At 38.4% G+C, this 17,561-nt stretch overlaps 1 non-coding gene across 1 annotated transcript; it reads right to left on the bottom strand.

Moving 5' to 3' along the window:
* Positions 1-2,880: 2,880 nt before the first annotated feature.
* LOC124523623 (small nucleolar RNA SNORA52) lies at positions 2,881-3,015 on the bottom strand. The gene has a single exon (XR_006965053.1). It is a non-coding gene; the product is annotated as a small nucleolar RNA SNORA52 (small nucleolar RNA).
* Between the last annotated feature and the right edge of the window lie 14,546 nt (positions 3,016-17,561).

Genomic DNA, 17,561 nt, shown 5'->3' with positions numbered 1-17,561 from the left:
AATAAAATAAAACTTGATTTTACTTCCTTCTCAATACCGCAGAAAACCAGCAGTCTTCCCAGTTCTCAGTAATCATTGAAATGTTAACTAGAGAGTACAAGACTATATACTTTAATTTTTTAAAATGTGAATGGGGAAAGAGGTCACGAATGGACCAAGATTGAGATGAATTTCAGGAAGACAGAAGGCTACTGTGGTATGATTTATACATTATAGTAGTGGAGAAAGTAACAATCATAACATGGAGAGAAGTCATGAGTGGAGATTGGAGCCATGTTTTGTAGTCTGGCGCTTAGATTCAACAAGTATGAAGAGCCAAGGTTGGGAGTAAGGCAGAAATGGGAACTGATTGAATGAATTATCTTTCACAACCTTTAAACATTCCCCAAACCAACAAATATACCATGTACAATATATAAATTTTTATTTTTGGTCTAAAGTTAAGAAATTCTCTTCAGAACCACAGTGACCTTTTGGAATTGGATAAAACTTTCAGAGCAGGTTTTGGTACCTCAGGATAGGATGTCCCCTCCCCCCCCTTCTGGCTCTGGTGGTGGTACAGAAGTACTGTCTGCTGGATGTTCTTTCCTGCCGTCATGCTTAGAGCTTGTAATATATGTTCTCATTTGGGGCAGAAGAGGCCAGGAATTCTGGGCCAGGGTCATGGGGGGTGCAGAGAGGGTAGGGAGAGAACGCAGCCATGGAATCCACATTTCAGTGTTTCCAAAGATGTGAGATAAATCTTCAACATGAACAAATATGACTAAGAGCTAGTCAATCAAAACATGGCCCTATAACAAAGAATAATAATTTCAGAAAAAAATAAAACTTTAAGAAAATCTTATTTAGTCTTTCATGACAGATTCAAGATCTTGCACTAACATAAAAACAACTTACATTGAAAAAGGAGAAATGTAGGGACTTTATGGAACTGAATTTAGAACTTTTTAGGAAAATGGTTTACAAAAGAAACATAATTTGAGAAAAAAACAATAAAAGTCAAAAGGCACCAGTCCAGGAGGGCCAGCACCTCTCTGTTAGTAGTTCCTGAGGAAGGAGAGAAAGAAATTATGGGGAACTTCACGGTAGACCAAAATTTCCCAAAGCTAATAAAAATGACTCTTTAGATTAAAAGGAATCATGAAATTAAAATAAGTTAAATTAAATTAAATTATTCAGTCCATGCATGCTGTTACTGATGAAATTTCAAAATACTACAGATATTGTCATTTATTTACCCAATAGATAGTCTGTTCCTTTTTACTCAGAGGAATCTGAATTATTGAGAAAATTACATAAGGCAAGGTCCATACTCTCCCAATGACAGGAGACAAGCACACACTGTCTACTTGATCAGTGACCGAGTAAAGATGCTTGCCAATTGTGGCCAATGGACTGAAGGGGGGAAGGTGGCTAAGGGGGATTTTGAGAAAGGGAATGTCTTTTTGATTAAGAGAAAGAGAGAGACAGGAGGAGAAGGAGAGAGAGGAAGACTAAGAAATGGAAGAAGACGACAGAAAAAAAAAGAGAAGGAGCAGGAAGAGGAAGAAGAGGAGGAGGAGAAGTTCATGCTTTCTTGCGTTGTCAGGAGGTCATGATGCTTAAGATTGCTGCAGTGAACCGACAACCATAAGGTTAGACCTAGAGGTCTCAGAAACGCTGGCTGAGAACCTTCAAATCAGAAGCTCCCGTCTTCATATTTTGTTTTATGTGAAAAATACAAACACCTTTTTATGTGAATTTAACCCCAAAATATCCTAAATGAACAAGTTCAACCAAGGCTTATGAGAAGCTCCAAAAGTTTTGGGAGTGTATCTCCCAAAGGATTTAGAGTGAGACGGACACGAAGCTTCTTTTCAGGATCACTGGATACTCAATGACAGTAAAATAACATCCCCAAAGCTTTGAGCTACATGGCTGTGAAACTGAGGATCTATAGCTTGGCTAAACCATTAAGTGTGAAGGTATTCAAACTTTTTTATCTCCTGCATCATTCTTGACATAATTACACGAGAACATATATTGGCAAAATGAAAAAGAAATCTAAGGCGTGAAGATGCCAAATCCAAAATGATTGGGGAGGGGCATGAAAGAGACAGGGGAAACAAAATCCCTATATGACAGCTACACGACAGTCATGAAAAGCAGTCTGCACAAAACTGACATTTTCAGAAGGAGCTGCATGATCCTAGCGGTGTAGTAAAAACAAAAACAAAAACAAAACAAAACAAAAAACATGTATTTCTTCTTTCATGAGATTAAAATAAGACATTAGAAATTCCATGAATGACAAAAATATACCAAAAAAATCCTGATCCAAGTAAGAAGCAATGTGGCATGATTTCTACCGAATAATGAAGTTGAAGAAAATGGATATCATTCAACCTTGGTGCTTTCAAGATTCTCCTTCGGATGACACAGAAGCTATTACCTGGCTCTTCAGTGGATTCTGTGGTATGCTATTTTCGAAATTGTCTTTTTTGGTTTCCATTTTTCAGAATAAGCCTACAGAGTCCATGGTTTCCCAAACTTAGAGCTACTAACATTTGGGCCCAATAATTCTTTGCTGTGGTGGACAGTCCTGTTCATGGTCAGATATTTAGCAGCATCCCTGGCCTCTACCCAGTGGATGCCCTTGGGACACCATTCACATGTCTCATTCATTGCCAAATGTCCCTTCACAAGGGAGATGGCAAATATGCTCCTGGTTGTGAAAGTACTTTTTAAAAACCTAAAAAAACTATATAAATGTTATAAACTTTGAGTTCATGACATTGGGAGTACAGGTGTGAAAAGTTGAGCGATGGTGTGTCGAGAAAGGAGAGGTAGATGGAAGTAGAAAATCATTTCTTCTCTCCCACCCCCACCCCCACCCCCACTGAGTGACGAGATGCCACCCTGACACAAACCTAATGAAGATTCACTCACTTCTCTGGGTGAAGCTTCTAGAGCGTGCCGGTCCACAGGCGAAGCCCGGCAGACTGCAGGCTGACCGGCAGGGATTAGGATGGACCACATTTCTTCTTTTACAGGAGGAAGTTGAGATACTATCTAAAGTTCTTAAGTCACATTAAGTATTCAGGTTATTTAAAAATTTATACATAATAATCAAGAGCCTATGCATATTTATTTTTCTAAGCTTATTTGTTTTGAGAGAGAGAGAGCACAGGAGAGGGGCGGAGAGAGGGAGAGAGATTATCGCGAGCAGGTTCTGTGCATCCCGAGGCAGGGCTCAATCCCCTGAACCGCGAGATCATGACCTGAGTCAAAATCAAAAGTTGAATGCTTAACCGACTGAGCCACCCAGGCGCCCCAAGATTATGTACCTTTTAAAAAGACATTGGGAGAAGAGATGCCTGTAGGGGATCATGTGAATATTTTTCACAGTAAATAATAAAGACAGCTAAAGAATTAGAAATCAAGAATTAGTGGTTTAAATACATTACTTGGGGCTATTGGGTTCACAATCAAGAGTACTAAAATAGAAATAGTCAAAGAAGTTTTCTCTAAGGGAGAAAAGCTGTAACTTTGCATTTTAGCTCTATGTTTGTGTTCACATGTTACTTGATTATAATTTGAAATACCTCGGGGCGCCTGGGTGGCGCAGTCCGTTAAACGTCCGACTTCAGCCAGGTCACGATCTCGCGGTCCGTGAGTTCGAGCCCCGCGTCAGGCTCTGGGCTGATGGCTCAGAGCCTGGAGCCTGTTTCTGATTCTGTGTCTCCCTCTCTCTCTGCCCCTCCCCCGTTCATGCTCTGTCTCTCTCTGTCCCAAAAATAAATAAACGTTGAAAAAAAAATTTAAAAAAAAAATAATAATAATTTGAAATACCTCTTAAACAATGGATTTCATTTACCTTTAAGTCTGTCTCAGTAGTTACCTTATTTAAATGCCCGTTGGGGTCATTAAGTTTGTACTGCGAAGAGAGTTCTAATAGCAATGAAAAAAGAGTACTTTAGTCAATCTATAACAATTTTTCCTTTCCAAACAACTTGGCCCAATTTTTGTAACCTTGGGTGCTGAATGAATACTTATTAAACGTTGCAATTGAATTTGTTGCGTTTAATGGGAGACCCCTTCTTTACTCACTTAGCCTGGCTTGACTTCCTGCCACCCGCTCTCCAGAAGTCAGTGAGATAACCAATGCTCAGGCACTTAAGAAGTCTTAGCAAACCGCTAACCCTCAGTTAGCCCTCAAATTAGGGGTGAGCAATTCAACTCAGAGTGGACAGCGTCTGAGAGCCCATTGAAGGAGATGTAGCAATAATCCTTGCAGTTATTCTCTAATCTTTGCTGGCCGAGGCTTTAAAGATCATTCAGAGAGTTCATTATGCAAATGGAACTGTCTGCATCTACTGACAATGAGGCTGAACTGGACAGACCCCGGGCATAAATATCTACTGGGTATACTCTCCCACATGCAAGGAGACACTAGGACACATCATCTTTGATCTGGATATATTTATCCTGCAATTAATAAAGGGCAAGAAAGTTCATCTTGAAGGTGAGTCACAGATAACTTAGAAAATTGGACAGAATCAAAAAGCCGTGAGTCTTCTTTATTATATCCAGTCTTTAATGAACATTGGAACTTTTCTGAAGTTCTGAAATACTGTTCTCTATTAAACGTACACACACAAAATTAGTACACAAACACACACACATACACATCCAAACTCATCACTCAATTCAATGATATACATATATTTGTACACATATTTGAGTTAATATATATGCATATGTATATGTGCTATATATGTAAGTATGAGAGGGGTGTGTGTGTGTGTGTGTGTGTGTGTACGTGAGCGTGTACCCAGAGAGAGAGAAAGAGTGAGAACACAGCACCCAGTAGTTTTGTGATGTGGGGCAAGTTACTTAAAGATGTAATTTTCCTCATTATACAATGAAACTGATTAAAATGCCATCCTTAAAGGGTTGATCATAATGTTCTTGAAGGACTTGCATTAGATGATTCAGTGTAACGTTAAGATTTTTTTCTTCTTAGACTTCCTTAAAAAAATTTTAAAGGGTTCATTCTTTTACTTCGGGCACTACTTTGAGATACTTGAAATGTCACTTGATTAAGAAATCTGCAATCACTTTACAAGTTCTCCTAATATAATTTTGTGGGAACAAAATTTTGTGTGAACAGAGGCACATTGAGCTGGGGCCTACCACCCTTAAAGCCATGCAACATCACCACTGTATGCCCATCCCCGCTGGTTCAGCAGCCTTACGTCACGGTCAGCAGTAACTAAAGATCTTACTTGTGCCAAGAAAGATTCAACGGGACTCTCTGCAAGTCTGCCTGGAACCGTTCCATTCTTCATGTTACATTAGCTTGAGAGATAAAGAGGAAGACATAAATCAAATGTTAATTAAAACGAGATGAGGGAGGGGGCCTGGGCGGCTCAGTTGGTTAAGCGTCCAGCTTCAGCTCAGGTCATGATCTCACAGTCTGTGAGTTCGAGCCCTGCGTCGGGCTCTGTGCTGACAGCTCGGAGCCTGGAGCCTGCTTCGGATTCTGTGTCTCCCTCTCTCTCTGTCCCTCCCCCGCTCATGCTCTGTCTCTGTTTCTCTCTCTAAAAATAAACATTAAAAAGAATTAAAAACTAAAGCGGGATGACCAAAACAAAACAAAAAACAAAAAACCCCAAGATGATGTTGGTGTTCGTTAATTCGAATTGGCAAATAAATATTTGCCATAAAAAATACATATTTACTTTACAATAATAGTTGGCTGACATGGTAAAACTTGTGGCCTGCATTGTTGGTGGTAGTATAAACTGATCAACATATCTGAAATGCAGCGGCAAGTTATTGAAAGACTTACATATGCTCATTCACTTTGATAGTGCATTGACACTTTCAGGAATTTATCTTAGAAAAATAAATTATGTATTAGAGAGTTCTGTACCAATAGTCATAATATCATTTTAAAATTTTCACGTAAATGCCTTTAATTGCAGTAAAAGGCTAAGTAAATCATACTATGCCATAAATATAATGGATAATGAAATACATATATGCATATGATACATATATAAAATGTGGGAAAGTTTTATTGTATAATGTAAGTAAAATAAAAGGACATAGAAATACTAATTCTCATATCCTGTCATCACACACACACACACACACACACACACACACGCACATATGGGAAGATAGAAATAGGCTTTAAATATTAATGGTAGATTAATGGCTGTTTTTATTTTCTCATGTTCACTCTTTTTTCCATGTATTATACAACAAACATATATCACTTTTGCAATCAGAAAAATAACCATTATTCTATAAAATAACCATTTAAAACCTAATGCCATTCTGCAGTGTTTTGTTTTTGTTTGCTTATTTCCAACATGAAATCCTTTTAAGCAGAATGAAACAGGAAATGTTTGCTTTGAGCTGAGAACGCACATATTAAAGTAACTGAAAGCATGCAGTTTTCAAAAGCTATTGACACAAATTCAGAAATTTGTCCATCTTATCCTTTTAGCCAGTTTTTGTGGGTTTTTTTTTTTTGAGAAGATTCAGAAATTAAATGACCTTTTCTAACTAAACACACGCAGATGTAGTCAGAGGTAATGATGGTATTATGTAAGCTCAGTATGAGCAATAAACCTTAAAACGTGTATTCTACCAACTAGCAATTTTCCCAATCAGCTTTTTATTTTGCCGTGCCACCACCTTCTAAAGCCCTAATCATGGAGGTGGTTCTGGAGAAAGAGCTGTGTTCCGTCTGAGCTCAGTGGGTAATGAATGTGTAAGGACTAAATGTGCTTTTTGCTCTCTGTAGCACAGTGTGCTTTTCCTGTTTTGCAGCCATTTTCTCCAACTCAATGCAAATTCTTGTAATTTCCCCCAGAAATAAATGCTATTAAATGTCCTATTTCTCTTTCATATATCAGAAACTTTCTACCCTGCCATCCGCTGGATTTTTGTCAAAATTAAAAATCTACACCATAAGCCAGAGACAGACAGATCCCAAGTAGCCAAAGTTGTCAGCTAGGAATAAACGAAACTTCCAACATGAAGCACATAATTAGTGATGACAAGTAGACATTTCTGTGTGATGGGCATCGCCGTTTTCATCTCTCCTGCAGTACCTGGCTGGTTTCATGTTAGGTCTGAATACATGGCTCATAAGTTCTCTCACACACACACACACGCGTGCACGCACATACACATACACACCAAAAACCCAATTAAAACCTGTACTATTATCCTTAATTTTAATCCTCTTTGATTCATGACGGCTTTATTCAAACTCCATATACAGCAGCAGAAAACAGGCTTCACGGATAAAGGACTATTACTTGGCTGAACTCTATTTCATACTGAGTGAAAATTGCACAATGATTACTGGAGGCCATTGAAAATGCCTTGGGAATTTTTTTTTTTAGATAGTATGAATCTATATTAGCCTAGGTGTTAATTAATTAATAGGTAGAGAAAGTCAAAGAAAAGCAAATCGAGAAACTGGTCCTAAATTAGAAATATTTTTATAGTTATTTTAAAATGCTTGTCAATCTTTAAGAATGAATTCAGCATTGTGTATTCCACTTGGGAAAAGATCACACAGGAATATACACAGAACACGCAAGGCCAGATCTGGCATCCCTGTGGTGATCAATCTCTCTAGGATATTGCCAACCAACGTATAGTCGATTTAGAGGTCACAATCCGGTTAGAAAGTACAAAATCCTATGCAATAAAACCTAGTCGTGTGATAGTGCATGGTTCATGCTGCTCATTTCAAAGGGCATTAAAATGAATGAATTAAGGGAGACTTTTTAAAACATTTGTATAAACTCATTTAATTCTTCTAACTCTGTTACAGATGAGAACGCCAAGACATAGAAGTCAAGCGACTTAAGTGGCCTCACACAGATGGAAAAAGGCAGCGCTCAGCCTTAAAACCAGGCAATCCAGCTCCAGAGGCCGTTCCCCTCATCCCTACACCATATCACCTCCTTTGCACGGCCCGATGGCTTTGCCAGTGCCTTCGGGACAAGCAATTCCTCCAAGGTTTTCAAAGCTGATGTCTGGGATTCTACCAGGGATGATCTGCTTTGGTCTGTTTCATAGAACGGAGTTCTGTGTGAAACTGTTTGAAAAAGAGAAGGGCGTACAACGTATTTTGTGAAAAGTACGACATGTGATAAGCCCAAAGCCCCTCAGGATATTCCCCTGCCTCCGTGTCAACACTGCAGGCATTCATCTGCACTGCAGAGAGCTGTTTAGAGGTACCATTAAATAAAGACATTTGACTGATGCTAGGGAAGCGGTAGGGATGGAGAGTAGTGGAAGAATCCAAGACACCTTTTTAGGATGCGTTCTTTGTCCTTGCGATTGTTTCGGTAACTTTTTATAGGGGGGTGGTTGAGATATTTAAGGTCAGGCAAACTGAGGGAAGTTGGAAGACAGTTGTATTTACTGGCTCTGAAGCCAAACGCCAAGCACAAGCTAGTGGCCTGGGCTGTCTCCCACTGGAAGCTGACATGAATTTCTATGAAGAGAAAACAAGGCAAGACACTGTCTACTACATCCTTTTAGGTCTGCTCTTTGATTTTCATTCTCACTCCTTGAGGTCTTTTAGGTTTGGGCATACTTCCCAGGGTGTACGTTGGGCTGCGTGAAGGATTTCTGAATCTCTAGCTCGTGTGCATTCAAAGAAAATGTCTCTCACATTTGTGATGTACGCTGAGATATTTAGATGAACTCTAGTTGCAGACACTAATCTGGTTTCCCAGTAAGATTTTACTTAATATACGGCAGTCTTTGTCTAACAACCGTGCCTGAAGGAGGGTCATTAGATTTGTCATCGTAAACGCTGAGTTGGACAAGCCACAGATCTGTTCAATTGACTGTACACAGAATGACTGTTCATTTTGCCCAGAAAGTTTTTAAAAAGCCGATTTCAAAATAGCCTGTTTTATAAATGCGTATAAACAGAACTGTAAACTCACATTTTCACAGATGTAATTTTTTTCCTGTCCCAGAGATTCTTAAATAAAGCACTGATTTAATATATAACGTAAGACTACGTTATTTCTTTCATTTCACTGATGTTTCTCTTAACGTGCCTAATTTACTTCTAAAGGATGGATTGTAGTTAATGTTTATTAATGTTTTATTAATGTAGTTATTAATTATAAACACAAGGATGTTTATAATTTTGAATTAGCGCTATTTTGTCCAGACTTGTATTTCTGAAGGTATGCTAGTAAAAGGGATCAGGCCAATACTTGAGAATATTCAGATGATAAAAAATAAAGTGTCCTAAAAAACAAAAATAAATAAATAAAAATAAAGTGTCCTATAACTAAAGATAATGACAGCTCGATAAACCACAAAGATGAAGAATCAAAACATGGTGTATGGACAAGGTAGAAAAGTTACCACAGAAAAACATGAATTCAATATTGTGTTGGCCAAATTCGTATAACTGTAAGTCATAAAATAACATGAACAAAGACAACACAGGCAGTTGTTCTCAAGGCATGCCTGTGCAATATTGAAAAAGAAAGTGGGAAATCTTACTTAATTCAAAGTATCGATATTTTCATCAGGCACAGAGAGGAAGGATACCATGAAGCACCTGCGTAAATATAGAAACTTTAAACAAAGCACCACTGTAGCAAAAGTTAAAGCACAAAGATGTGTGTAGCTCTTCCCGTCACATTATTTCGTGAATACAACTTGCCACCGACAAAAAAGATTATGCCAGCCACGTTTGTTAAGCTGCACAACAGCTTTTAAAACTCTTAATATACAGTGGTTATAGTAATCATCTGATTAGCACTTTTGTTGACAGTATTCTTAGCCTGCCTTGCTTATTATGGCAAGTGCTGCAATTAGAATTGCATTAAAATAATAGCTATCTATTTGTAGGAACTGTGTAATGATGCTCAGACTACTGGAAGATGGTAACAGCCCTATTGGCTCTTGACCAAGATAGATCACAATACATGCTGATAACCTGATTCTCCGTTCTTGGTTTTTTTCTGCAGAATGCATTCAAACGCTCAGACAGAGCAAAGAATCAGCTCTCGGGCACCAATGATAAATGAAGTCTTTATCCCAAGCAAATTTTCCATATTATCAATGTATAATTTTGATTATTTTCCTTACAAACCCTTGTGTTGAGGGCTGACTTTATTTTGAGAGGGGAGGGGCGGAGAGAGAGAGAGAGAGAGAGAGAGAAAGAGAGAGAGAGAGAGAACGAATCTCTAGCAGGCTCCCTGCTGTCAGCATGGAGCCCAATGCAGGACTTAATCCTATGGGAATTGTGAGATCATTACCTGAGCTGAAATCAAGAGTCAAACGCTTAACTGACTGAGCCACCTAGGCACCCCAATGTATAATTTTTAAAGCCCAGATATTTGTTTTTAAATTATATTTATTTTTATTAAAATCTTTCTAAAATAAATTCCATATTTCTATGAGTTTTGTTTGTTATTCTACTACCTCATAGTACAGAGAGACCTTTAGAAGGTATTTATTTGAGGTAAAATAAAACACTTTCAGCCAGATTTGAGGGCGTTTGTGTATTTACAAGTAAAATAGTTGATAATAATGATAACTCTGAACCATCAGGAAAATATTGAATTATCTTGCATGCAGCCTTCTTAGGAGTCATAAAATATGCAATGCATATTAAAAAGGCAAATGTATTTTTGTTAGTCTTTCAGATTTTTTTCTTTCTTCTCTCTTTCTCTGCTGATAGATATTCAGTAATCACTGCACATTGTTGACAGAGTACCAGCACCTAATAATACCTACCATCATTTCTAGTCTTTAGTTTCTATCCTTCTCTGGGACAGAAAATAAGATAACTGAGGTGATATAATCACCAATTGGCCAAAGTCTTTCCCATAGGCTAAATTATACAAACTAAAGAACATTATTAACTTTGCTTCCACTCTCAGTGATCTTTTTGTTACTTTTAGGATTTTAGGAATGTTCCAGGAGGCTGAGGCAAGAGGAAGCTTGCAATGGTTAAAGTCACAATTGTTAACTCAGGGCATGCCAATGTCTCCACTTCAGATAGGATGCTATTTATATAAGTGAAGATGCACATTATAAAGCCATATGGATGTATGTTTGAAAATACACCTAAAAATATTGATTCTTAGAAGGAGAAATACATAGATTGGCATGATGGTAACGTGAGTTTAAGTGTCAGGATGAGAATCGAAACATTCTTAAGGGGCTAAGTACTTGCGTAGCCAGAACAACTGTTCCAGGTCTCTTGTGCGGGAAAGAGCTAAGAATCCTTTTGAGAAATTAACTAGAAGCACCAAATTGCAAAATAAAGCATACTATGATTCTCAAAACAGATAACCTGTACCAAAATATAACATGCTACAAAACCATCTAACCTCAGAAATTTTAACAGCTATTCTTTGAGATTCGTGTTTTCTAAAGACCAGAGATAAACTCTGAATGGACCCCTGTGTTACCAAGATAAGACCACTGTCTTTCCCTTCTTTCTGCCCACCTCCCTGCAACTCAGCTGGCTCTGACCTCCCAAACTTACACCACACTTACCAATTTCCACGCTATAAAGACCCTGTGACTAACCCCAATCCCCAAACCCTAAGAATACCCCTTTCTACATTCCCCTTTAAAGATGTACTAAGACTCATCAAGATGGTGTTCTTCTTGGTCATAAAGTTTCATAAACCAAGGTTTCTATGATCAATAGTTTCCTCTGGTAGCCTTTAGGGCTTTTGACTTTTTATTCATCTATGGATTTATTCAACTCAGGTGCACAAGCTAAAGATTGAAATATAACTATTGGATTTGGCCATATGGAGTTCATAAGTGACATTAACAAGCGGTTTCATTGGAGTAGTGAGAAAATGGTGTATTTTTAAATGGGCTCAAGGGAGAATGGTAGGTGAGGAAATGGACAGAGTGATTATAAACTATTTCAAGAAATTTTGGTATAAAATGGGACAGAATCTGGAGGGGATGTGATTTATGACATATTAGTATGAAAACAGGAACAATCCAAAAGAAGAAGAAGAAGAAGAAGAAGAAGAAGAAGAAGAAGAAGAAGAATGGGGATAAGGAAAGAATTTTAGGAGCAAAATACTTGGATAGTTAAAACATGGTCAAATGCCCAAGTTGAGGAGCTGGTCTTCCTTAGGAGTATGAATTGTTGCTAGAATGTATGATTGCAAACATAGATAGACTGGCTCCTTTGGTGGCCAGATGAGAAGATTCTCTTCCAATATTTTTTTTTCCTGACTTGTCAGGCAGAAAAATTTGTGAGTGAGAAAAGGAGAAATGGAGAACAGTACCTAGATACATATAATATAATGGAGGCACTGGGGTCCACAGCTAGAAGTTTAGATTCAGGTGTCTCCTCTATCACTCCGTAGCTGAGTGACCACGCCACCTTCCTAAATTGTCATTTCTCTCTGCAAAAAATAGAAATAATATTAATGTTTTTCCTAACTATTCTATCACTGCAGTGCACTATTCTGCCTCCTTTTGATATTTCACATCTTTTTCTATTATACTTACCACCTGGTTTTCTGGTTTTATATTAGCATATTTAACTCCCCTAAATTCTTTGAGAATTAAATGTTATATATAGATTACAACATTTTTTCTTTGAATCTGAGGTCTAGCATATTAGCTCACAGTCGATATCTAATACATATAGACAGACTAATAATAGCAAATCATATCTGAAAGTTACTATTTGTCAGGTACTATTTGAAACCCTTTTTACATAGTAATGCTTGGCTCAAGCCTCAAAATAAGCCTACGAATTGGGAATTTCGGGTATCTTCATTTTAGAAATGAGAAGACCAAGGTACAGACGGTGGCAGGGCTGGGATTAGAACTGAGGGATCTGCCTCCAACAGCAGGGCCCCTCAACTCGACAACAAAGTCAACTTGTAGTGAACTGAATTAATTTATGCATCGTGGATGAAGGAGTGCACACTCTGTGACTTTAGACCTTTGTGGTAAAATATGAGTGGGTCTAGCGTAGCCTTCAGTACGAATACCGTTTGAACCACTGCTTTGGCAAATCACTTAAATAGTACACAGAAGTACAAAGTACACAGAAGTACAAAGAACAAGTGCACAGAAATGCAGTTCGTTGTAATTACATAGCAATGGTTTCTATAGGAACAATAAGCATGGCTTCATCATATTCTAAATATTCTTCGTGGCTGAGAAGCATGAATTTATAATAATTGATACAATTTCTTGAGAAATTGCTACGTGGCAATCATGGAGCTAAGTGCTTAGCCTATATTATCTCATTTAATTCTCACAAAGGCCCTATTTGTTTCCCATTTTAATTTTTTTTAAGTTTACTTATGTATTTTGAGAGAGAAGGAGAGCGAGAGAGAGAATCCCAAGCAGGCTCTGCACTATCAGCACAGAGCCTGACGCAGAGCCCCACGTGGGTCTCGGGCTCATGAACCGTGAGACCATGACCTGAGCTGAAATCAAGAGTCAGAGGCCTAACTGACGGGGCCACCCAGATGCCCCAATTTGTTTCCCATTTTAGAATAAGGATAGCTGATCCTGGCAGAATGTGATGCAGGGGTGCTGACCCCAGACTCTAGGCTCTTCATTTCATTGTTGTTTTGTGTGGGAGCAGATGATCAGGAGCTGGCATAGCAGGAAAGGAAAGGAAAGGAAAGGAAAGGAAAGGAAAGGAAAGGAAAGGAAAGGAAAGGAAAGGAAAGTCTAAAGTGTGAGGGAAAGTCAAAGGGACAGAGAAAATCCATAGTGCTCCAAGGTCTTCACTCAAGACACTCTTTGTGACCCAGTCTCTTATTTAAAAAAATAAATAACAATAGATCTTACCTCAGCAGGTTGTTATGGAACATAAGTTGATGCAACTCAAGTTCAAAATAAATGTGAGCTGTTACCATTCCTGATGTCATGTGTTTGAAGGGATATGTGTATTGTTGCTATTGTAATGATTGTTACTGAGTATATGGATATTACAGCTCTTGGGAATTTAGAGTAGAAAAAAAGAGAAAAAGTAGAAAAAAGTGACTAGATGTATTTCTTCCAAATCACCTGTACGTAAAGAACCTAAATCTAATCATTTTTCTCACTGTTATTGAAACATACAAATGAATCAGGTATTAAGAATTGGATTATTCATGTTGAAGAAAAAGTCTTTAAATTATTGTTTTACTACTATAGGTATTTTTAAATAGGTTTTTAATTGGTAATTACATTAAAAAAATTTTTAAAACATTTATTTATTTTGAGAGACAGCATGAACAGGGGAGGGGGAGAGAGAGAGAGGGAGACACAGAATCCAAAGCAGGCTCTAGGCTCTGAGCTGTTAGCACAGAGCCCGACGTGGGGCTTGAACTCACGGACTGCGAGATCATGACCTGAGCCGAAGTCGGACGCTTAACCGACTGAGCCACCCAGACGCCCAATTGGTAATTACATTTATACTCATCTGTGTCTTTCAGCTTTGCAGAATATTCTGGGGATAAGTAAGAATATTAAATCCTATACTTCATCTTATTTTATATTTTTAAATGTTTATTTATTTTTGAGAGACAGAGAGAGAGCAAGCAGTGAGGAGCAGAAAGAGAGAGAATCCCCAGCAGGCTCTGCACTTCCAGCACAGAGACCAACATGGGACTCGAACCCACAAACCATGAGATCATGACCTGAGCGGAAATCAACAGACACTCAACTGACTGAGCCACCCAGGCACCCCTAGTTTTTCTTATTTTAAAAGGATATCTTATGTTGTTATGTTACAGGCACTTTTTATTCTTGAATGTTTCACATATAAAGTATTTTTTATGTTTATTAGCTATAGAGAGTCCCTAGGAACTTCACTAATACACTGAAGTTTAAGGTTTGTGACAATACTTGTAAGAAAATGTAAGGCAAGATGTGAAACTGGACAGTAAATGGATCTAGTTGCAGAAAGTCAGTGTTTCTTTTTGACAGTCTAGCCCGTCGTCCACAGTGCCAAATAAGCACTCTGGCTGTTGTCCAGAGAAATTTTGCAGACAGACCTTGTCTTACACATTCAGCATGCTTATTGGCTTTTCTGTATTGTTTTAACTGATTTCCCATTAATTTTTAATGTTGAGAAAAATGCAGAGGAAGTGATTGTGTTTTTGATTGTACAGTTGAAAGCAGGCAGTAACTTTTAAAAGTATTTACGTTTACTGGGGTTGAGAAGCTCTCCCCTTCCTAGTCGCTCAGGGACCTTGGCCGATGGAGGCTCGAACTGGATGCAGGCTTCCGGGATACCTATGGCAGGTAACGTGAAGAATTGTGCACAGGTGCTCAGGAGTGTGGCATGATACTTCTGTTCACATTTCCTTAGTGAAAACAATCATATCTGGAAAGGAAGTGAGAAAGTGCAAGCTTCCCATATTCCCCGCCTGGAGAAGAAGCGGAATATTTGTGAGTAGCTCTGATGACTACGACACTGGGTTTATAACTGGCCTCCAAGTTGCAAAGCTGGTACTCTGCCCCATGTGGACTCCAGCACGTCTTTCCATGATGTTGTTGACTCTAGAAAACGAAGGGAAAGATGACAGTCTGTGTCTTTACCCTCCAAATGTTGTTTCCTTCATTGGAAAAATCTTCAAATGTTAGCATGTTTTGGGCAGTGTTTTTAAAACTGTGGATTCATCAGTGACTGTGGTTGGATCCCTGTCTTGTGATCTTGGAGCCTGTCAGGGAGGACACATATTTAATCAGTAGTTAAAAGAAGAAATCAAATGTTATATAAGACGAAAACCTGGCCTGTTGGCTATCACTGCTGCTCTCAGTATATTTGCCCCAATGGTATTCTAATTTCCATTGACTCCTAAGCAGCTGTGAGAGAGAATACTGTTTTAAATTTTTTATATTAAATCTATAGTTCAGAAAACTGTGAATGAAAACCTGAGGGTTTCCCCATGCATAAATTATTCATTTTTTTCTTACTTTCTACTAGCCAATTTTAAAATAGGCAATGTTTTTAATACAATTCTTCTAGACAAGAGGAGTGTTACTGTTTTGGTTGAAACCATTGCTATTTATTTAGGCTTTGTCTATGGAGAATAAAATCAGAGGTGAGGATTATTCACGTTGTTTGGTGTAGATATGCAGTGGAGTTCATTTGAGTCCCAGGACAAAAAAAAATGTGTTTTTACCTACATTTACAACTTGATCTTCCTTACCAAACAAATATAATGACCAAGGAATCTCTTTATGCCACCAGTAATTCATTTAGTTCACCGCAAAGGACATATTTCCAAAAAAGAGGTAAAACGAGCACTCTGAAAACATTTTTCAGTCATTGCCTGGCTGATTTGCCTTCTCAGTTAATGTGCTATTTATAGTGAGATGAAATTATTCAGTGTTGGTGGTCTGCATTTCCAAACCAGCTTTCTCTTCTGGGTTAGAAATGACTTAGCCCTCTTTGATTCAGTTTGCCTTCTCCCCATGCCATCCACACGTGAGATGTGGTGTAATTTCTAAGCCTGCTGATATTTTATTTCAACAGGTAAATTTGGTCTGGCCCAAAAGGAAAAAAAAAAAAATTAAAGACAAGAGGCCTTGCAGAGGCTTTTACATTTTTTTTAATTTTTAAATTTTTTTAATGTGTATTTATTTTTGAGAGAGATGGAGACAGAGATAGAGTGCGAATGGGGAAGGGGCAGAGAGGGAGAGACACAGAATCCGAAGCAGGCTCCAGGCTCTGAGCTGTCAGCACAGAGCCTGATGCGCGGGGGGGGGGGGGGGGGTCCAAACCCACAAACCCAGAGATCATGACCTGAGCTGATGCTTAAGGGACGGAGCCACCCAGGCACCCCAGGCTTCTACATTTTGATTAGGCAACAGTTAGCAAGTCCCAGAGGCTCCTGTCCAGACCGCAGCTGGGCTCCTCCTGCTTGCTCCAGGTGCCAGGCTGCGCTCACACGGTCTGATGTGCCACTTTGCACTTTTCTTCACCTTTCTAAGCCTTCAACTCTCTGACCAAAAGACAAAAAGAAAGAAGAAAGAAGAAAGAAAGAAAGAAAGAAAGAAAGAAAGAAAGAAAAGAAATAAGAGTCCTTGAAAAACAGATTGTCATAGGCACACAGAGGCACTGAATAAAAATCTACAAAATAGCACTTCTATTGCCAGACCATGATAACCTTTTCAGCAGTGTCCCTACTGAATGTGCCTGTGACCTTGGCACAATGCCCTGCTGGTGACATTTTAAATGAGTTTTAAATGGGGCAGTGTGAGCGATTAGGAGGAATAAGAAGTGGCAGTGAAGAAAAACCGAGAAGCAACATCATCACTACTAACGTGACTTATTCTGTTCTTTAGTTGAACATTTATTAATTCACTTGACAAACAATTGATGAGAATTCTAATTTCTGGGTGTTCAGTGAATACACTTGACCTTGAACTACATGGGTTTGAACAGTGTGGGTTCATTCACTTATACACGGATTTTTTTCGATAAATATGGTTTAGTACTATATTTTCTCTTTACGATTTTCTTAACATTTTCTTTAGTTCACTGCATTGTAAATATATAGTATATAGCACAT

This window comes from Lynx rufus, unplaced genomic scaffold (genome assembly GCF_022079265.1).
Source record: "Lynx rufus isolate CCGP_SWC_20201006 ecotype Redwood Valley unplaced genomic scaffold, mLynRuf1.p SCAF_1, whole genome shotgun sequence".
NCBI lineage: Eukaryota > Metazoa > Chordata > Mammalia > Carnivora > Felidae > Lynx > Lynx rufus.
The sequence above is the reverse complement of the archived record's forward strand: the minus strand, read 5'-3'. Positions and strand labels throughout refer to the sequence as shown.